The 22,529-nt window shown below is 37.3% G+C and overlaps 1 long non-coding RNA gene across 3 annotated transcripts in view; it reads left to right on the top strand.

Annotated features, from left to right (window-relative positions):
- Positions 1–22,529, top strand: part of LOC149794016 (uncharacterized) — a 100,971-nt gene that overhangs the window by 41,935 nt on the left and 36,507 nt on the right. Inside the window, exons 2-3 of one of the 3 annotated variants that reach the window (XR_016422927.1) lie at positions 441–8,315; positions 9,035–15,169. This is a non-coding gene — a long non-coding RNA (uncharacterized LOC149794016). Of the gene's footprint in view, positions 1–440; positions 15,170–22,529 lie in introns of those variants that run through there. The other 2 variants (XR_016422925.1, XR_016422926.1) reach the window with 2 other exon arrangements.

Raw genomic sequence — 22,529 nt, 5'->3', positions numbered from 1 at the left:
ATATATATATATATATATATATATATATATATATATATATATATATATATATATATATATATATATATATATATATATATATATATATATATATATATATATATATATATATATATATATATATATATATACAGATAAGGTTATTTAGTGTAATGGTGTTGTTGTAAAAAAAATTGTAATATTTTACTGATTAAAACATCTGACTGCTGTGACTATACTTATGGCTAGTCAGCTTCAGTTAAAATATAAATAGTTACAAAATTCTCTAATAATATAAATGCTCAGTAAGTTGTGTATTATGTGTAAGGGATTAAATGATTTTTGAGTTGGATCATAATTATTCCAGCAAGTAAAGTGGGGTACAATAACAATGTGCTAAAAGCTAAAAACAATGTTGATCAGAGATTATCTGTAATTAACTAACTTTATCTTTCTTTCAGATCAGACAGCAGAAAAGTAAAATTATTAGAGTATGAAGTTTGTAGGTTAAGGAGGAAAATTTGAAAACTGGAGGATCCTATAGCCAAGGTGGAAGAGACATTAAAATGTGACTGATGCAGCAATGTTAAAGATCCAAAAAGTAATTGGATGAAACAGCTTATGTTGCAGATGGAGACATTCAGTAGTGACAATGGGCTGGGATTTGATTAAATTATAGGTGCTGAAGATCTTCACAAAAGAGTTATTTGACAGGTCAGTCTCTGGGAAAAAGATTGGTCAAGTCAGGAGAAACCCCAGAGGAAAGACAGCCTCTTGAAGATATGCTTCAACAGTTGATTGAACGCAACTGCCCCAATATCTCTTCAAAAAGTTTTCAAAGAAAAATTACAAACATACAAAAAGTGTTGCTAAGAGTAAAAAAACGGAATCACTTTTCAGTTTACTTGTTCTTTGTTGCATATTAGAAACGTATCTGAAATTAAATACCATTTTTAAGATAATATGTTGCATTTTATACTGTTTTGAAACTCCTACATCTAAGGTTATTTTATGATTCAGGATGAAATAAGTATTTGTGAGTTTGTCAAAAAATCATTTTTTTTATATAGGAACTGTTCATGAAGTCATGAATTATGCATGAGAAACTTTGTTCATCATAGTTCATGAATATGTTTATGCACTTGTTCATGAATGATGATGACCCAATTTTGAACTTTTATGAACTGTTCATGAATTCAGTTCATGAATATTTCATGAACTTTTCAAGAACAATTTGTGAAGTGTTGGTTCATGAACAGTTCATGAATTCATAATTTCATGAACTGACCATTTTCATGTTGTCCACATTCATGAAAAGTTCATGCACATTCACAAATAGTTCATGAACCATTCGATGAACTTTCATTAATGGTTCATGAACCAGGTTCATGAAACATTCAAGAACAATTTATGCCAGTTCATGAATTATTCAGGATCATTTCATAGGGCTAATATCATGCATCTTGATTAGTCACATGTTATGATGTTTACAAAATAAATGTCACTAGACAGGTAGGCCCTAAACACAGTTTCTAACCAAGGTCATTTGTAAATTACACAGTATAGATACATATAACATACAGTTGTGAAGAAAAGCAAACAAACAATACAAATTAATATACCTAACACTGGGTTAGAAATTATGAAGTAATGAATCAAATGACCCAGTTCTGTGCATTTTATTTTTATATCCATTGTAACACAAGCCCATCAAATTACAAGTTTGGGCAAAACATGTTGCTAAGAGTAAACATGGGTTGTACTCAATGAGATATACTAATGTTGCAATTTTAAAGGAAAAATGTGTTCGTAGAAGATACCCATGGTGTGTGTAAAGGAAGATGCCATAATACATTGATGTGTTTTGGGAATATAAAGCAGCCAAGATAGAGACAGAAGTGTGGGAGTGCAAATCTACATAAGGGGCTCATTGAGCATTTTCGCCAGTGGAGACTAGATATAAAATATGAGTGGAAGCAAAGATATAGTGTCAAATTCTGGAACAGTGAATGGTGTTTAATTGTGGCTATGTTTAGTTGTTACTTTGTGAAGAATACATCTTGGTATCTCTTGAGCTAAGGAAGACAAGTTGTGTGATTTCATCAACGGTGGATGCACATGTGGTTCTGGTGTTGAAATTCTGATGCACACAGGTGGTTGCAGGTGGTGCATGGGTCACATGTGGCTGGGGATGGCTGGGACACAGCTCTGTGATGTCTCTCACGAGCTCCAGCAAGTCGCTAGCAGCGGTCAACCTCAAAGGTGGAACAGGCTTTTCTGATCAGGGCTCACCAGTGACTTCTGTCTTAGGTAGCAAGCTGATGGGGTTGAAGGTCTGTGCATTTGATGTGTGTCTTGAAAGTCTCTTTGTACCTCTTGCAAGGGCAGCCTTGGTTTTAGTTGCCCTGGGCTAGCTCGCCAAAAAACTCCTAATCTGAGATCCACTTTTTCAAATAACCACATACTGCCAGAACCAAATAAAGAACTATTTAAAATATGTTTCAGTATTTAGGTGTTTTGCAATGGGATAATAATAATCCTGAGGAAATTTAACATGCTCTGACTGATAAATCCTAGTGTCCACCTGGAGTGCAGGATTGTGAGTTTCCCGCAAGTCTCAATCTAAAGTCCCCCATGTAATGACCCTGTACACCCACTAGGTGCACTTTTTCATCGGAAAAAAAACATATGCCTATTTTACTTTTCTTTAGTGCACATCCATCCACATCTCTGTTATGTTCATGCAGTGGCCAAGGTTGGGTATGGAGATCAAAACAATAATATGGCAATAAGGTTTGCATTAGAAAAACATGCTTGGCAATCAATATTTATGGTAGTGATATTTGCCAAGTTGCCAATATAAGAATTTATTGACTGCAAGTTAATGTATTTTTTAGGTTTTTGGCACATCACAGTGAAGATTTATTTATTTCCAAGTTGAATTAGTGACAAAAGTGGTAAAATTTATGGTATAAAACAAATGTTGCCTTATTTTTTTAAACACCCACATTTGTATGTGCGGCATGACTGCCAAACAAGAGTTTGTGATTTTAAAACTCGCTGTGGCATCCAAATTTTTTAGTAAATTTTGGAGGTTATTTTTAAAATCACTATCACAAATTTATTTTTTTGATTTTAATTGTTTTTATTCCTGACCTAGGATGACCAGATAATCTAGTTTAATATATAAATTTCCTATTTGAAAAGAAAAATAACTGGAATTGTTATAATAAATGCTGTTAGATACAGTGCGAACATTAAAGTTAAAATGAGAGCACGATACAGAGTGGAGAATTGCATAGTTCAGCTCATTTGAGGTTAACCAGATATTTAAACACGGTAATGTTTTTGTGAGTTACTTGAGCATTTGATATAACATTTATTACAACAATGCAAGTATCTAAGGAAAGGATGATTATACAATGCAGTTGACAAAGTACAATGTAGTCGACAAAGTTAGTGTGGTAAAACTTTAAATGCAAAGTAACAAAGTTGATTTCTTAAATGAGTATTCAGTGTCTACCGCTTCAGCTAAAATAATAGAAACTTATCACATGCTTATCTTATAAGTTTGTTGTATTATCAGTTCATTTGTGGAGATACAAAAGAAAGTTTGTATAGTGAATGTTTTCTTGGTTTTTCCATGCAGTGTTGAGGTGTGAACATGGCATTTAAATACATGCACTTATTAAAAAATATATTGTATATAAAAGACAGTGTTAAGGTAGGTAGTTCTTTATTTACTAATTGAGTAACCCTCTTAAAATTAAAAATATTATTATTATTATTATTATTGTTGTTGTTGTTGTTGTTGTTGTTATTATTATTATTATTGTTATTATTATTATTATTATTATTATTATTATTATTATTATTATTATTATTATCATCATTATGCACAAAATAAATATGCATGTTTCTAGATGACCGACTATCTCTGATTTTCATCGCCAACCTTAGCACTTCTTTCCCCCAGGGTAAAAAAAAAGTTCAGAAGAAAAAAATTTAATAAAACCAGCCAAACTTCCCAAAATTGATGTGTGCATTTAACTGAGCTGGTTTAGCACAGTACTTGAAGTGCTTAGTACATTATACATACTAATCACAATAATATTTATGATGTAAAAAAGATTTTAAAAACTGCCCACCTACCTACCTGTAATTTTCAAACCAGTGCAATAAGAAACACACTTATTTTTCTTTGTGCCTTATTAGTATTATCCTCTTAAATTACTTTTATGAAACTTAACATAAAGTATTCTACCTGGAAAGCCCTTTAGATTGAAATGCTATCATTAATAAAAGTAGAAAAACATATTATAACTCCAGCTTAATAAGCTGCTTAACAGAATTTGACATGTTGTAATGACCTTTTGAATGCCATCAACTATGGATAAAGAGTAAACAAACCCAGAGAAACCTCAAAACATTTATTTTCTTGACATATGCAATCAGCAGCATAGGTTGAAGTTTCCTGCTGACCCAGATTTCTTGGCCAGCTGTGCTTGCATTTGACTGTTAGATGCTGGCCATGTTAGTGGGCTCAGGCCTACTTGGGCCTTGTATTTGTACTTTACTGGACCCTTGCCTGAGACTAGATGCCAGACTGGTAAATGAGAAAGCTTGTTTCTGGTGGGTTGGTGGATCTTATTGGGATTTTCTGGATTCTTCTCAGCCAGTTGTACTGGCTGCCATGAATAGCCTATCATGTGTCAAAAATGTCACTGAACCCAAAACGAAAACATCAATGACAACAGCAACAACAACAACAACCTAACCCTGAGAGAGCAGGCCATCATACCGCATTTAACATTATTATTAATGCATTATTATGATTCTGTATCTTAGGATATATGTGTTTCTAATAGATAATGGAATTAAGCATTTTAATACAACATGTTAAAATAAACAGTAATTATTGCCATCTTCATATAATGTGCATTGGTATACTCGTCGAGCACCTCAAGGGAAAATAGTCTTTGACTAATGAGTCACCCTCAATAAAAAAAAGTATCATTATTATTAATTATAGTCATTGTTATTATTGTTATTATTATTATTATTATTATTATTATTATTATTATCATTATTATATGATTACTGCTTTTCATTGCCCAGATGATAAAAAAATTCTCTGTTCATAGGAGAAGAAGAAGAAAAGAATTTGGAATGCTTAGTTTTTTCTTTTTTATTTCTTGCATATGTTGTGTTGTGCATTATTTTAGGAGCTAAATACATGACCTCATTTCCTGTGTATTGAATCACAGTGAATCAAGTTACTGACTTCGACCAGTATAAGTATTGGTGGAAAGAAATACTGCAGTTCCAGTGGGCATTGATGAATGGCTGCTTGAGGCAGAACAATACACTTGCGATGCATATCAATACCATTCATAATATGTAGCCTATAATATGACACATTTTCAATACACATATCTACTTGATGGTCTTTTCATGTTTACAAAGTGTGTCACTGGTAGGGTGGAGCCACTGTATGTGTTGACAGATTGGTTTTTATTTTCAGTATGCAAATTATAGAAATAGACTTGTTGTCTGTCCATATTGCCATTCTCATTCTTGACAAGATTAAACAAAAACAAAATTGAAACAGTCTTCCTCTTGGTTGTCAGTGATTTTAATTCAGCCTTTAGGCCATTTCAAGTTGCTCCATTTAATCAGATGTAGGAATCATTTTGGTCAATATGCTTGTTGTATGCACTGCATGAATGCTTTATAAATCTTTCATGCCATCACTTAAATTTGCAAGGCATTATGGTATTATCTTCAGAATAGAAGAAATAGTTAAATTTTCTCATGCAAGGATTATCTTATCTTGAACAGTATGTGTGGGGGAGCCAAGATGACTGACAACCAGATTGTAATGGTTCAAAATGTTGTAGAATAGTTCTGTAGATAATTTCAAGGTACATTCTTTTGTGGTCAGCATGACATGTACCCATTAACATTGATTTATTGGCTAGTCTTTCAATAAATCCTTGACAGGGAGGGATAGAATCTGCTCTGCTTGGGGTATGAATTGAATTTTAATTAGCACCCAGTTGGTTAACAGTTAGCAACAGACCAGAGTGAAATATTAACATGAGGTCATAGTGCTGAAATGTCCAGAGTTGATGTGTACCAGGGCAAAATCTTTGGAAGAAGGTGCCTTACAAATATCTTTTCTTAAATAGTTATTAATAAAGGTGGATTGGGGAGACTTTTCTTACTTGGATGGGAGCAGTAAATATTTTTGGTGGAAAAAGTGGTAGTCCTGTTGGCTAAGTTAAATGGGGGGGGGGGGTCCAAGACAGATTTCATGGGTTTCAAATAGTTCCTCTTATAAAATTAATCAGTCCAAGGTTTTCTGCCAGAAGGGTAAGCTTGCTCAGAGATCAGTAGAAAGTATTCATTTCATTAAATAAATAGTCCATGCAACAAGGGGATCTGGAAATTTGTGAGATGTGTATCAGAGAAAAGACGGGGATTTCTTCAACGATAAGTGAGTTTGGGTTTGAATAAAGCACAAGGCTAATCTTGATTACATATGATGTGTTCATTGATGCAGCTTTGTAATTAATTGTTCAATTTAGTCATTTTAAATTCATATGCCAAATTTTCCTTGAGTTAAAAAATAATTCTGCATGTTATATGTTTCATGTGTTGTAAGACTGACATACAATATTTTGTTATATGAATGAGTTCAGATTTAGTTGTTTGTAGTACGATTTCATGCATTTTTTCTGATGTAAATTGGGTGAATAGGTAAATTACCTGTCTTAAATGATTTGTATCATTTATACTGAGGATTGACTTTTCTATGTCTGAAAATGTATGTCAGTGAATTGCTGATCAACAAAGTAATGTAGTTAGGACAAGGAGTGAAGTCCATTAGGATGTGTGTAATTAATTAAGTCGTGAATTTTTCCCAGCTGAATCCATGGTATAGGATGTGTGTCAACTGACAGGTTAGCCAGTAAATGTATAGCTACAATAGGATTATAACAGTATGAATAAGGCGAATTATGTTATAATCAGTTATGAGTACAGTAGCTGCTTGGTGTATTCATAGATAACAATCTTACTTGGTCTATTCACATTAAACATTTCAAAAAAGGTTAACTCTTATCTTTGGCTACTGAGGAAAATCAAAACAAACATTTCTCTTCAGTATAAGGTCATCTTTTATAAAAGTTATATTCAGCCATATCTGGACTACTGTAATGTAATTTGGGGTAATAACTCTAATTCAAACATTACAACACTGTTGAGACTCCAAAAGAGGGTTTGCCATTTAATTCTAGATCAAAGTATAGACACTTTTCAGGATGTAGTGAATAATATAAAGGTTTTAACAATACATGAAAGAATATTTCTTAGAAAGGCCAAATTGATGTATAAAGCATCCAGAAAAGCCATTCCTGTCTATCTAAGCAATATCTTTCACCAAAGAGATGCTGATGGTACTCCAAATTTAAGGTCCATAAAAAGAAACAATTACATTATACCAAGGCCAAAGAACAAATTGTTTAAAAAAAAGTTTTCAATATACTGGTCCACTGGTATGGAACAACATTCCCAGTGACATAAGGCCGGCTCCTAGCATTTCATCTTTTCACAATCGATGATTTAAATGGATGAAATCTTTAGAAAATTGAACAGTTCTAGTACGAAAAATACCGCCTGCTTTTCTGGAATTTTACATCTGATTCATTTTCATAGCTGAAATTTTCAATGCATGATGATATTTTATGTTTTGTATATGTTTATGTTTTCACTGATACCTGTGCATCTGTTCCAGGCTTGATACTTTGAATTTTAAAATCACTTAATTATTTAGTGTCAAGCCAAACTCTTCGCATCATGTTGTATATACTGTATATATTGTACATAAAAGATAGAAAGCCTCAAGGTAGATTAGTTCTGTAACTAACTGAGTTACCTTCTCTAAATAAAGTCTTTATTATCATTATCATTATTATTATTATTATCATTATTATTATTATAATAATAACAAGACATTGATTTATGATAACAGTTTGTGTATTAGTGCGAATGACCATGGCTATTTCTTTTGAGTTTGATAGATGATATATGATGCCTGAGAGGGAGAATATTTGCTGATCCCATAAGAAGGACAAATACTGACCTGTATTTAGGTGGGTGCTATATTTTTTTTCAAGGAAATGGTAATGGCTCTACACAGTGAAGAAAAGAGAACAATCTGCCACCAAGAGGTTGATGACCAACCAGGCTAAAGGAAGAGAGAGAGAGAAAGAAGGTGATGGAAACACCAACTGATCATCAGCAGTGATTTTGGGCAAGACTGGACATATCAGGTGATGGTGTCGCAGCAAGAAATCTGAGTTCAGTCTGTTGTTTGATCATTTGATGAAATTGGTTCTTTCAGTAACAGAATGGCTAATTGAAATCTGCATCAGTTTGTAAATCTGCTTCTGAGAGAAAGTAAATCATTCACACGTCATGTTCGATTTCATTTTGGTTATGTAATGATTAAATTGTTGTATTTTACATATGGGCACTTTTGTTATTCCATTCTATATATCTGGTCAATTCTCTGTTATTTGAACCCTTAATTTCATATTTTATGTTATTAATTACTCGATCCAGGCAATAACCCTATGGTCAATCATCTCCTAGATAATGATAATCAAAAACCTTAAGGACTTGAAAGATCTCTCACATCATCCCCCCCATGATGCAGATATATTACATTGCACTTACTGCGGATGCAAAGCAACTTCTGCAGCCACATTCACTCATTTCTAACAGTGAAATAGGAAATTATTGACAATACCTACTCCACTTATGCAGATTAAGAGAAGGTGACTGTAATGCATGCAGATTGGACTATGTTAATTTGCAAATTCTGTGCTAATGTTTGTTTTATTTTTTTGCCACATACATTCACTGAAACCATGGAAACTATTTGCCATTACAATTTAGTACTTTACAGATCATTTAATAGTCATTTTTGTGGGAAGTTTATTGATTTTTTTTTATAGTTGTGGAATAGAGTTTTGATACAATGTTTCAGGTGTGTCATGCAGTGAATAAACTACACTTCTGACTGTTGGTTATTGCCATATCCTGGACTTGAACTAAGAATCCAAGTAAACAAGATAGGAAGCAAGAGAGAAATTTCACATAGAAGTGGTTATTAAATGTTCAGTAAAGTATCAAAGTCATACGTGAGGAACAAGTATGGAACATGTCCTTTACATTGATATATGTAATCAGTGACTGCACATACCAATGGGATAATAATTGGCATGGAATTGTGGGACATATTTCAAACCATGCCAGTTTAAGTCATCTTGTGTTAATTTGCAGAAGGCGAGTGTGTGCTTTCAGTATATTTTTTAAAGCTGACAGAATTGAGTCCATACGTCTGTGACAGCCATCTCAGATGAATTTTCAATTTAAATTAAAACAAGATTGCAGAATGTGCATTCAGCTAAACGGCTGTACATTCTTGTGAAATTGTCAGAGTCAGCATGGAATGATTGAAAAATGTACATTCTGTATAATAGCTGTACATGCTGTCAAACTGTATAGAAGCACGAGTACAGGAAATGTACTACTGTATTATATTATACCAGCTTAAGAAAAGTGTGTACTGCACTTACAGTGCATGCAGCAGTTCTGTAAGAATGCACTCAAGTCCTTTATTCTGAAGTGTATTTGGTACTTGAGTCACACTTGTTAGAATCTCTGACTTTTCCTATCTATTAAAAGAGCCTTCAGGGAAATGAATGTATTTTTTGAATAGTTTAAAACTATTATTATGGTAGAAAAATAAAATATTGCTTTTTTCATCTGGATTGCTTCAAAATGATCAAATATCGTCATAATGAGTTAGTTATCTGATAGCTTGTTGGTAGATAACAGTTTATATATCCTTTTTCTTCATTTTGAAATCTACTCACTCATTTGTAATCAAAGATGTAAAACCCATTTCCTGTAAAAACTGATGAATGTTTCAGTGATTTATTCATTGTCTTGTAATTACATGCACCTACTGAAGTTTCACCCACACAAATATCTGAATTAAAATTTCAGGCAGGCCTGAATAGGATTCAAAGAAACTCTTTCCAAAAGGGTTATGGAAAGGGTTGCGGGGCATTCATGGGGTGCAAAGAAATAAGTTATACAAAGCTATCTACATGAGGATAATGTTTTAGTCCCTCCAAATATGATCAATGGAGAAGAAAAAACACATTTATAACTTTGACATGATACCAGTCTAAATGGGCAGATTATGCGAGCCAGGTTGAGAGGAGAAGGAGAACATAAGGCATTGAGGATCATTTAAAACAAATTTACTAGTTTTTACATCAGATAAGAGAACCCCTTGTGAATAATGTTCCTGCAAAATGTGAGTTAGAAAGGCTTCAAAAGAAAGAAAGATAGAAGCAAATGTGAAATTCCAATGGTAGTACTTATCAAGTAATGATACTTAAAATGTGTATGAATTGATAAAGGGCTTTATAAATAAATGCCTGCCTCTACTTGGTAAATGTCATTGCACTTGTCCCAAGGTCTGTCCATATTTTTGTAAATCTTGCTCTGTTATTTGTCTTTCATTGTAAGCATGATGTGAAATTTATTTATTAGGTTGTTTTTAAATATCCACAGACCAGGCGTATAGTATTAACCTGCGATGATCTCTTGTATCCTAGTTGCAATAAGTCACATCATGTCTAACATGAATTTGGTTTTCACATCAGAACTTTTAAATCATTTGATTGATTTTAATCAAATTTGCTATGGGGCTAAGCCATGTTAGATATTAGCAGTTGTCTGAAGACATTAAACGGCGTTGTGGTCAATGGAGCTTTGTACTTCATTGACATGATATGGGAAGTTGCATCTGTGCAATATGGACACATTTTCATTTTCATAAAACTTTATATATATTTGCTTTATCTACCTTCCTGTTCTATAGTAATTGATCTGGATGCTTTTAAGTTCATAAAAATATTTCAGTCCATTTGTATGTCAGACTTTGTCCTTTGCATCAACATATCACTGCCCACAGTCAGTGTATTCATGCCTGTATCACTGTTCATGTAACATGTCACTGTCAACAGTGTATTCATGCCTGTATGGCTGTATGTATGATTTGTCACTGTCCACAGTCAGTGTATTCATGCCTGTATGGCTGTATGTGTAACTTGTCACTGTCCACAGTCAGTGTATTCATGTCTGTATGGCTGTATGTGTAACTTGTCACTGTCCACAGTCAGTGTATTCATGCCCGTATGGCTGTATGTGTAACTTGTCACTGTCCACAGTCAGTGTATTCATGCCTGTATGGCTGTATGTGTGATGTGTCACTGTCCACAGTCAGTGTATTAATGCGTGTATGGCTGCATGTGTAACTTGTCACTGTCCACAGTCAGTGTATTCATGCCTGTATGGCTGTATGTGTAACTTGTCACTGTCCACAGTCAGTGTATTCATGGCTGTATGGCTGTATGTGTCACTTGTCACTGTCCACAGTCAGTGTATTAATGCCTGTATGGCTGTATGTGTGATTTGTCACTGTCCACAGTCAGTGTATTCATGCCTGTATGACTGTATGTGTCACTTGTCACTGTCCACAGTCAGTGTATTCATGCCTGTATGGCTGTATGTGTAACTTGTCACTGTCCACAGTTAGTGTATTCATGTCTGTATGGCTGTATGTGTCACTTGTCACTGTCCACAGTCAGTGTATTCATGTCTGTATGGCTGTATGTGTCACTTGTCACTGTCCACAGTCAGTGTATTCATGTCTGTATGGCTGTATGTGTGATTTGTCACTGTCCACAGTCAGTGTATTCATGTCTGTATGGCTGTATGTGTAACTTGTCACTGTTCACAGTCAGTGTATTCATGTCTGTATGGCTGTATGTGTCACTTGTCACTGTTCACAGTCAGTGTATTCATGTCTGTATGGCTGTATGTGTCACTTGTCACTGTCCACAGTCAGTGTATTCATGTCTGTATGGCTGTATGTGTCACTTGTCACTGTCCACAGTCAGTGTATTCATGCCTGTATGGCTGTATGTGTAACTTGTCACTGTCCACAGTCAGTATATTCATGCCTGTATGGCTGTATGTGTAACTTGTCACTGTCCACAGTCAGTGTATTCATGCCTGTATGGCTGTATGTGTAACTTGTCACTGTCCACAGTCAGTGTATTCATGCCTGTACGGCTGTATGTGTAACTTGTCACTTTCCGCAGTCAGTGTATTCATGTCTGTATGGCTGTATGTGTAACATAAAAAACACTGTGTAACTGCTGCTAATGTTTATGCACCTATTCTTTCTGTAAAAAAAAAAACACATAAACATCCACAAGCAACATTATCCAGTAATCCCTTAACCCATTAAAGATGTGATGATGTCAGAATATCAACCCATTTATATTTATTGCTGTTTCACAAAAAGTCAAGAAAAAAAATACCCACTATATGATTGCATAGAACTGTATATACATGTATATATAACAAGCTATGGAACTAGTCTGTGTGTGTCAGAATCTTAAATACATGTACTGTATTTGAGTAAATGAATGGTGCCGGAGGACAAAAGATAATTACTTGAATTTAAATTGTAATTTTGTTTTTAATAATCCAGTGAGTACATTTACACCCTATAGTAGGTTTTCACTCTACAAACATTTACATCTTGTAACCAGTACTGCATAGGTATTCTCAGAAGTAAATTAGAATAGAGATACAGAGGGTGCTAGAATTTTTTGGTCTCACCTCGGAATTGTAGTAATTTTGCAAAACATGAACATTTACAGCCTGTGGAATTGAATTGTCTGTGTCCTGAAGTAACAAATTAACGCTGTGTAAATGGACCAGGATAAATTGGGCCCAACTGCTTTCACATTTATTTCGTTTGCAAATTCACATACACTTTTTTTGTAAATACATTTGTTTCATCAGCCAGTTCTGCTACTTATATTTCTAACATCCCACAAATAGTTGTGTGTTATGCAAGTTTTAGACACTTCTACTCAAAGCAGCAATGTTTTGTCACAATACAAGTAATAAAAGATAGCTTTATCAACTTCTCTCTAATACAATTATAGAATGCTTGTCCCCAAAAATCAAGGATAAATCTGAGCACATAAATGTGCAATTAAAACCAGTTCTTAGTGTCAGAAGTGTAATTAAATGATTGTAACTTTGTTATGTCTCCACTGTGTGGAGTAGGGTGGGGGTGTTTCCGAAATTTGAAAAAAGGATCCAACTTTCCTCAAAAAGGCACCAAAGCAAACATCAGTGACTATTTACTCTAAGTGTGCATAATACCCAATAAATATACACAAGAAATAGATGACAATAAAATTTCAAGTGTCTGTATGTTTGTGTGTTTGTATGTTTTTTGTTTTTATCCCTGGGGAGGGAGGCAGACCCCATTCCAAGCTGGCCCTGGTGGATCTTGATATGCTTCTCTCCATCCATACAGTAGTTCATACAGGTCCTAAGGAGAATGTTAGTAAGAATATGGGGAAAGTTTTTAAATTGCTAGAATATTTGTATTTATACGCAGAGCATCTGAATATATATTCAGACCATTACACCAGTTTTTTTGTGGCCATCTTAAAGTAGAACATTCAGTAAAAACTGTTATGAGTGACCTCTGCTATGAGCGACCACCTGTCATTTCAAACCACGATCATAATGCGCAGATCAATTTTATCATATAAACACTCTGTCATGAGCGAACATGTGCTGAACATGACTAGTGACTGTGATGTCTTGGCAGAATATGCAGTGAATGACCACATTGCAAAAATGAGGATATAATTCACCGACCTTTATTTAATCCCTATAACAATGAATGCCCATACCGTTTTTTTTTTTAAAATAGGCTGGCTGCCAATATCTGAAATTGTGTTGATATGCTTATTGCATTTTATAGTTTCTGTAGTAACCAGACTATAGTACATGTATATTATTCTCTAGTGTGGTTCCCTACTTTGTATGCTCTCTGTTTTGTTCCCTGTTATTTGTTTAGGGGATCACAACACAGGGAGCATATGAAGCAGGGAACCAGACTAATTATTCCTGCACATAGCCTGCTTCCTGGCCTTATTGTAGGTCATAAGTCAGAGTAGGATCCAGCATCCCTATTAACGACCATGTTGTGAGAACATAGACACCACTGACCAATATGAAATCAATTGTTACAACAACTACTTGATTAGTGATGATCGTTTTGATAAAAAAACAAACATAATAATAATAATACACTGTAATAATAGTAATAATAATAAATAATGTAAAAACATTTTAAAAAAGGATTGTGGCTACCAGTGATAGTTGTTACAGTCCATAAACCAGGCTAATGTACATGTCACAAATTGCCATTGTAGTGCTGAAATTGACATAGTGGTCACATATATTGTTTGTCTTTAGAGTTAATCCTATTGCCTAGGGGTGAATAAGGTCATTCTCTATTAAATCACCAAGAGAGAATCATTTGCAGGATTCTATTGATAGTGTTCAAGACTTGTGATGTTTGTTTGTTCTCCCCCCCACCCCCGATGTTATGTAATTAGATCCCAATCAAAGCTGTCATCTATTCAAGTTGGTGCAACTGAGTTACACAATTTGTTTATAGAGTTAATCCCTGTTTGTCTTCTTTAAATAAAGCTGTTTACTTTTGCCTCTGAGTAAATGGTTCTGTTTCTGGATGTGATATTTGTTTCTTTTTATTTCATTAACTGTTAGATATGCAATGCACATGTATAGACTTTTCATATTTTCCCACAGCCCAGTCAAAACTGTCTTAATGTTTGATATTAAATAATTGAGCACTAATAATTGTAGCACCTGGAACCTTAATAACAATGGACGAACCTCCAACTAAAAAAAGACAAATTTTAAGGCTTGAGAAAATAATTATTGTACCTGAAAAAGTGAAAAAGTGCAGACCACTCGCAAAAAAAGTGATTTAAACATTGGTAAAACAAACTTAGGTTGTTAAAAAGGAAAATGAGTAAATCACAAATGATTTCATATGCTAATATATGTGATCTCCAAATGTAAATGTGATTTCATGTTTAATGATTGAAGTATATCTTTATTGCTATATCATTTTGTTTTTAGATGAATACATAATATTTTAGCAAGGACTATTAATAAAGAATGGAATATATGTACAGTGATTGTGGTTATTTTTCTTTAAATTGTTCTGAAACTGGACATTGGAAATTGGGCATTTTGTACAAACCTGCTATGAGAGACCACCTGTCTTGAGAGACCATTTTTTGTTGGCAGAAGGGGAGGTCTCTCATAACAAGTTTGACTATTATGTCATGATGTTGTTAATCCATTTTGCCCATCTTTCCATTCCTTATTTTGTTTCTGTACAATAATTAGAGTTTTATCAACAGTGACCAAACTTTTCAGTTTTCACATGGGATAAGCAAGAAGCACAAGAGTTGTTGGATCAGAAGGTCAGAGGTAAAGGTCATTGTGAATGAAAGAAAAAAAGTGGTTTCCACACACATACCTACATTGCACATTGAGGATGAATTTCGCAAGGAATAAGGAAACAATTGATTGGAAACTGGCTTTCTGTGCAAAAAAGGCCAGTTTTTGACCATGCCATACCTGTCAACTTTTCAAAAGCCATGTAGGGAGATTGATTAAAAAATAGGGAGATTGGGACCTAAAATCAGGAGGTTTTCACTGCATTTTTCAAGCCTTTTCACTAAATATTGACTAATCTTTCAGTTCTGACGTGCAAGAAATTCTCAAAGGTTGTACTGTTTCTCCCTGTGCCTGTGCCTTGTTTTCTCCCAGGAGGTGCCCTCTTTTCATATTCTTGTAGCTATGGCCAAACTGTACAGTAGTTTAAGGTATCACGGTACCAATTGTTTTTCCATATACCTCAATGCTAATGTTTTGTGAAATAAATATACTTTCTGTCTTACTTGGGCATGCATGTCACACGCTGTCATATAGAACAATGCTAGATTGTCAATTTGACAATGACATAACCAGGTACTCCATTGCATTTAAGAGAGATAACTCTACTGGAACTAGACAGGGGTAAGAGTTATCTAGTCACAACAAGCACATTTTCAGTCATGTGTACCATATTTTAAAAAAATCATAAAAAATACAAAATATGATCTAGATAGAAATTAACACAAACTCACATGTTGCCAAGAGGCTCAACTTTTTTTTAAGCCAAACAGAAAGTACAAGTCTTACATAATGCACCAATCACAGCTAGATTTGTTCTTTAATTCTGAATACAATGTTCCATACACCTTAAGCTCCGCCCACCTGGACTTGCGCAATTGGTGCCATTATACCTTAAGGTTAGTCTTAAGTAAACAAGCAAGAAAGCCAGTGTGACTAATTAGCAGTTAATTCTTAGCACTGTAATTTTCTTGTGAAATGGACTGGCCCTCTGACATGCTTCAAAGAAACCATGTTCTGCAGTGTGTTATGTAAGCACCAGCAATTGATTGGCAAATAAATGATGCCCTATTTTGTTGTATCTAACACTGCCTAAATATGCAGTCCAAGCTACCATACATGTGGCAACTGTTTTTCCCACATTTTATATTGTACCTTATTTTCTTATTGTAAGTTCATAAGAAATTTAACATTATTTACTAAATAACATATTTACTGGTATCCAGAAGAAAAAAAAGACAATGTAATAATTGGGAATTCTCTGCGAAAATAGGGAGATATGACATCAGTAGGTAGACGTGGAATGACCTCCAAAATCAGGAGTTTTTTTCTCCAGGCATGAGAGTTGACAGGTATGCCATGTATCTTTGCCAAGTTTGTGGATGACTTGCACAGTGTGTAAGAATAAAACCTATTGATTTAGGGGTTGAGAGGGTTCAATGTTGCTGTGACAGAAGAAAAATGGTATATGTACAATAATTTTAGACCATATCACAAAGGTTGTGGATGGCTTGCACTTCAGATATGGAAGATGTCTGTTGAATGTGAGTGTAGTAAAAGCAGCAATATTTTTTCTATTACAATTATGTTACTTATTTACTTTATCATGTTGAAAAATCTTGTCTGTTCGATGTGAATACATCCTCCCACAGAGTTGAGAATTGTCATTATGACTAAGGTGCACTTGTTCATCCACTGCAACTGTGCAGTCATCTTTTTCAAGTTAATGGTTCTCTCATTTGACCAGAGAAAAATTGCCTGTTGTATGATTAAATCATATTTTGTTCTCCCTTCAGACATATTTTATCTAGTGTTACATAAACACCTTGTCTTAGGTTCTTATACTGGTAACCCCTGCTGTTTTTCAGTAATTAGTTCTGGATAGGTCTTTTGGGGTAACCACATTCTATCCCACCATTTAGGGGTTAGAGTACACTCTCAGTTTTCAAATACAATTGGATAAGTCTGGTGGTTAAGCTATAACACAACATTAGCCCAGACACAGATAATAGGGATTCAAACTTCCATTAATAAATAATTGCCCAAATTTCATTTTCAGTGTTTTTGTCTATATGTCTTTTAATCCCTGTGTGATGCTTCAGATTGTTATAATATTGCCCCTAAAGTACAATGAAGGTTAAACATAATTTATTAAAAGGAAAGAAAGTTAGATGATGGGAACTTGTTCCTGAATAATTCTTCATTTATTGTTGTGCATACATGGGGGTCTGTATATCAGACAGTACAAACATGTGCAAATACACTGTTTAATATGGACACATTTCTGGTCATTTATTTCAGAGAGTAATATCAGGACAGTCTGTTTGGAAGTGCAGTATCAAGAAGGACCCTTGGAATACTCACCCAGGCTGTATCACATGTTCAGTGTCCATATAATAATCATTGACCTTTTTGCATCAAAGTGATTCCAGATTTAAGTACAGAGGGCGGAGGAAATTTTGATTCCCTCATGGTCTCAATTTTCAGGTTTTTTCATCTTACATACCCTTTGGAAACACTGTAAGAAGACTTCTACTTCAGCACAGAACACTCCAGGGTCCTAGAAGCATATGGGACCACCTTTCTCTGCAGCATTTGAAGGCCTTCCTGAAGGAGGGACTGAATGTTTGAGGAGTCTGTCATCTCCCTCCCTCCAGAAGGGATGAGATGTCAAGCTCTCTTAATGTTCAGGTTTGTATGTTTCCCTCTCCAGAGAGGGATAGTGGTTCACTACTCACCTTGTTCTCCCATTAGAATCTTCCTCCCTCCTGTTAGCAAAGTGGAGCACCTGTTAAGGAGGTGGTGCACAGCATATCTCATCCCCAGAGACATTTGTTGCCCCCTTCCATACTGCAGGTGGGTGCACCACTCCCAACATTTTAAGGGTAGCATATTGTGCCCCTCAAGGGGAATGATCAGCACCTCAACTTTCTGATTTATAAATCAGTTGAGCATGAAGTATTCTCTGATAATCACTCAGTGGCCTTACAGTATGGGGATAAGTTATCATTTCCTCCTGTTCAGGATTGGGAGTCTGCCACCAGGCACATACTAGAGAAGTGGAAGGATCGATATCCACCCCTTTTCTATTATCCCAACTAATCCTTATGAAACATAGGGCCAATAACTTCATGGTCATTGGTCCTGTATGCCTCACATGGGCTACTAAAACCCTACCCAAACCCAGCTGAAGTGGTGATGTGGCTCATGTCCCTACTTGTCAGACCACATCAAATTGGAAGAAAGAGGTTTTGCATTATCCAGGCTGACAGACAGTCTGACCTCTATCAGGAAAGGAACACCTAACCACTCTGATGCCCAATCAATCTCAAATTCAGAGTATGCTAATCAATGATGATACCCTCTTTTCGATTCCAAGAAGAGTTTGAGGTAAAAGTAGTGCCACTGACACCTCCTAGCTGGCTCACACCTTCATCTCAGTTGGAAGATGAAGATAAGATCAGAACTCTCACAAGGCAATATATATATGTCTACTGCCGCCTGCTCCTGCCCTTGCGCCCAAAGTATCTGGCACCCAGTCCAGGAGGATCCTTTTAATTTTGGAAAATATCTGTGATGAAACCTTGACCAGACCTCTTGTTTCTTCCTGTTTCCTTCATGATCAAGGACATTTCTCGGGGTTTGCTTCAGGCTAAAATAAGCACCCAGCAACATCAAGGCTGGTCTGTTTCCTTCCTTGACAATGATACCCCAGGTATATATTGCCATGTACTGGGTCCATTTCCTAAAGTGGCCTGCTAAACCTCCCCATTTGTACTCGAAAGAAATAGAAAATGGATACGTTCAATGGTAGCATGGGAATGCCTTCCTATCAAACCAGCTGAAACCATAATGAGCAAGGGTTTCCAACTTCAGTTTAGGAACAACACCCTTTGTCAGGGACCCCTATTTTCTTTGAAATCTGTGAAATTGAGGGAGGAGGCGCCTTAAAACCAGTTGCTTCGGGTAGATGGGACTCGTAAACCTTGGATGGTAGCTCATCTAGGAGAAAGAAAACTCTGATTCCAAACCTCTGCTGCCTTGTGGCTATACCCACTCATGGGAAAGGCTAAGGGAGTAAACCTCGACAGAAGATCCGGAGACGGAGTCCCTAAGGCAGTCTGACATTGACTTCAACATCATTCCAGCAACTCCTGCGACACTGTTGGTGCCAAGCTGTATTGGCATTCGTCGTTCCCTTGGGCCCACCAGCTGTGTGGAGAGGGGGGATCTGCTGCATGGACAACAGCTGATTCTCCATACCACCCTGCCCAGGCTTCATAGCTCCACTGGAGACAACACTCCAGCATCATCGTATGGCATCGGCACAACACGAAAAGTAGCAGTTTACAGGTTCTAAGTCAAAGCTCAATTGGCGTAGAGCTTGGCGCCAGGGGTTACTGATGGTGGGAGAGATCACCAGATCTCACTGGACAGCTACCGCCCGCCTCAAGCTGGGCAGCCCCTAGTCAATAAGGTGCTGTCCGCCATGGCCTGCCTGCTTCACTGGGTGCATGGAGCTTAGAGAACCATATCAACAAGTGGGCCACAAAACTCCACACCAGGAAAGATTAAAAAAGAAATAAGAAGACTCCAACTCTTCGTTTTGCAACCTGGAACATCAATACCATGTGTCCTGGATTGACCGCTGACCTACAGCAGATCGACAATGCACGAAAGACTGCCATCATTGACAGAGAACTCTCCCGACTGAACATCAGCATTGCCTGCCTCCAGGAGACCCGACTGGCTTACAGCGGCACCATCAGTGAAGCCAATTACATGTTCTTTTGGCAAGGGAAGCCCTCAGATGAACCTAGGCAGCATGGTGTAGGCTTTGCCATAAAGAACACGCTAATCGCCTTCATTGAACCTCCATCATCAGGTACTGAGAGAATCCTTGCCCTCCGGCTGTCAACATCCTTAGCCCGGTCAACATCTTCAGCGTGTATGCCCCAAACCTCTGCTCCACCCATGAGGAGAAAGACAAGTTTTATGAGGCTCTGGATCAGGCAATATCCAGTATCCCCAACAATGAAAGCATTTACTTACTAGGAGACTTCAATGCTAGAGTGGGAGCTGACCATGAGGCCTGGTCCACCTGTCTTGGCTTTTACGGAAGGGGCAAGATCAACGAGAATGGTCAGTGACTGCTGGAGATGTGCTGCTCCCACAGCCTATGTGTGACCAACACTTTCTTCAAATGCAAGGAGATCCACAGGTGTCATGGAGATACCCACGTTCACGCCACTGGCACCAGCTAGACCTCGTCATCACCAGGCGTGCAGAACTGGCCAGTGTCCTCCTCACCCAGAGCTACCACAGTGCCGATTGTGACACGAACCATTCCCTCGTGGCCAGCAAGGTGCGAATATTACCCAAGAAGCTGCACCACGCCAAGAAGAAGAGTCACCCATGCATCAACACCTGCTGTGCAAGCAACCCAGAGAAAACACAGCAGTTCATCAGCAAACTGAAGGAAGCCCTCACCAAAGTGACACGTGATGACACCATTGACTCCAAGTGGTCCCATATCCGTGACTCTGTGTACAATTCAGCCATAACAGCTAACGGGAAAAGGGAGCAAAAGAATGTTGACTGGTATGAGGCAAACTGGGAGGAGATGGAGCCCGTGACTGAGGCAAAGAGGAAAGCCCTCCTGGCATACAAGGCTGCACCTAGCCCCAGAACACTACAAGCCCTCAGTATTGCAAGGAACAACACTCAGAAGACCGCCCACAGCTGTGCCAACACCTACTGGCTGAACCTTTGCAACAGTATACAGACAGCTGCTGACACTGGGGATGCAAGAGGAATGTATGAGGGTATCAAAAAGGCAACAGGCCCCCCCAGCTACAAGACCGCCCCCCTCAAGTCCAAGATGGGCGAAGTCATCACAGACCAGGGGAAACAACTGCAGTGATGGGTTGAGCACTATCTCGAGCTATGTGCAACCCAAAACAATGTCACCGGAACTGCCCTGGATGCCATTCCAGACCTGCCTGTCAAGGAGGAGCTAGACACACAGCCCACCCTGGAAGAGCTCGGAAAAGCCATCGATTGCCTTGCCTGTGGGAAGGCTCCTGGAAGCGATGGCATTCCACCTGAAGTCCTCAAGAGCAGAAAACCAGCATTGCTCCAGCCCCTACACATACTCCTCTGCCTTTGCTGGGAACAGGGATACATCCCACAGGACATGCATGACGCCAACATCGTCACTTTGTACAAAAACAAAGGAGACCATAGCGACTGCAACAACTACTGGGGCATCTCCCTCCTCAGCATCGTCGGAAAGGCTTTCGGCAATGTTGCCTTGGTGCACTTGCAGATCCTAGCCTCCAGCATCTACCCAGAGTCCCAGTGTGAATTTCAAGCTGGCAGGTCAACTGTAGACATGATCTTCTCACTACGTCAGCTGCAGGAGAAGTGTCGCGAGCAGCAGATACCCGTCTACATTGCCTTCATAAACCTAATGAAGGCGTTTGACCTTGTTAGTCGGAGTGAAAATTTAAGACTCCTGCAGAAGATTGGCTGCCCCCCACGTCTGTTTGCTGTCATCATGTCGTTCCATGAGAACATGCACAGCACAATGTGCTTCAATGGCGCAACATCTGAAGCATTTCCAGTCATCAGCGGAGTCAAACAAGGCTGTGTCCTTGCGCCGACGCTCTTTGCCATCTTCTTCTCCATGCTTCTCCAGTATGCATTCAAGGACTGCAGCAAGGGAGTGTACATCCATACCAGGGCTGACGGCAAGCTGTTCAACATCACCCGTCTTCGTGCTAAGATTAAAGTCACAGAGGTACTCATCTGTGAATTGCTCTTCGCCGATGATGCAGACTTGACATCACACATGGAAGATGGACTTCAGCAGCTGGTATGCCACCTCTCCCATGCTTGTAAGGAATTTGGACTGACCATCAGTTTGAAGAAAATGAACATCATGGTGTAGGATGCAGACTCCCCTCCCTCTGTCACCATCGATGGGTACAACTTGGAAGTTGTCGAGAACTTCACATACCTCGGGTCTAACATCTCCAGCTCACTCTCCATTGATTCTGAGGTGAACAGCAGGATTGCCAAGGCAGCAG

Source organism: Sinohyriopsis cumingii, chromosome 8 (genome assembly GCF_028554795.1).
Source record: "Sinohyriopsis cumingii isolate HCF-2022 chromosome 8, ASM2855479v2, whole genome shotgun sequence".
Classification (NCBI taxonomy): Eukaryota; Metazoa; Mollusca; class Bivalvia; order Unionida; family Unionidae; genus Sinohyriopsis; species Sinohyriopsis cumingii.
Note: the sequence above shows the minus strand (reverse complement) of the source record. Positions and strands in the feature narration are given on the sequence as shown.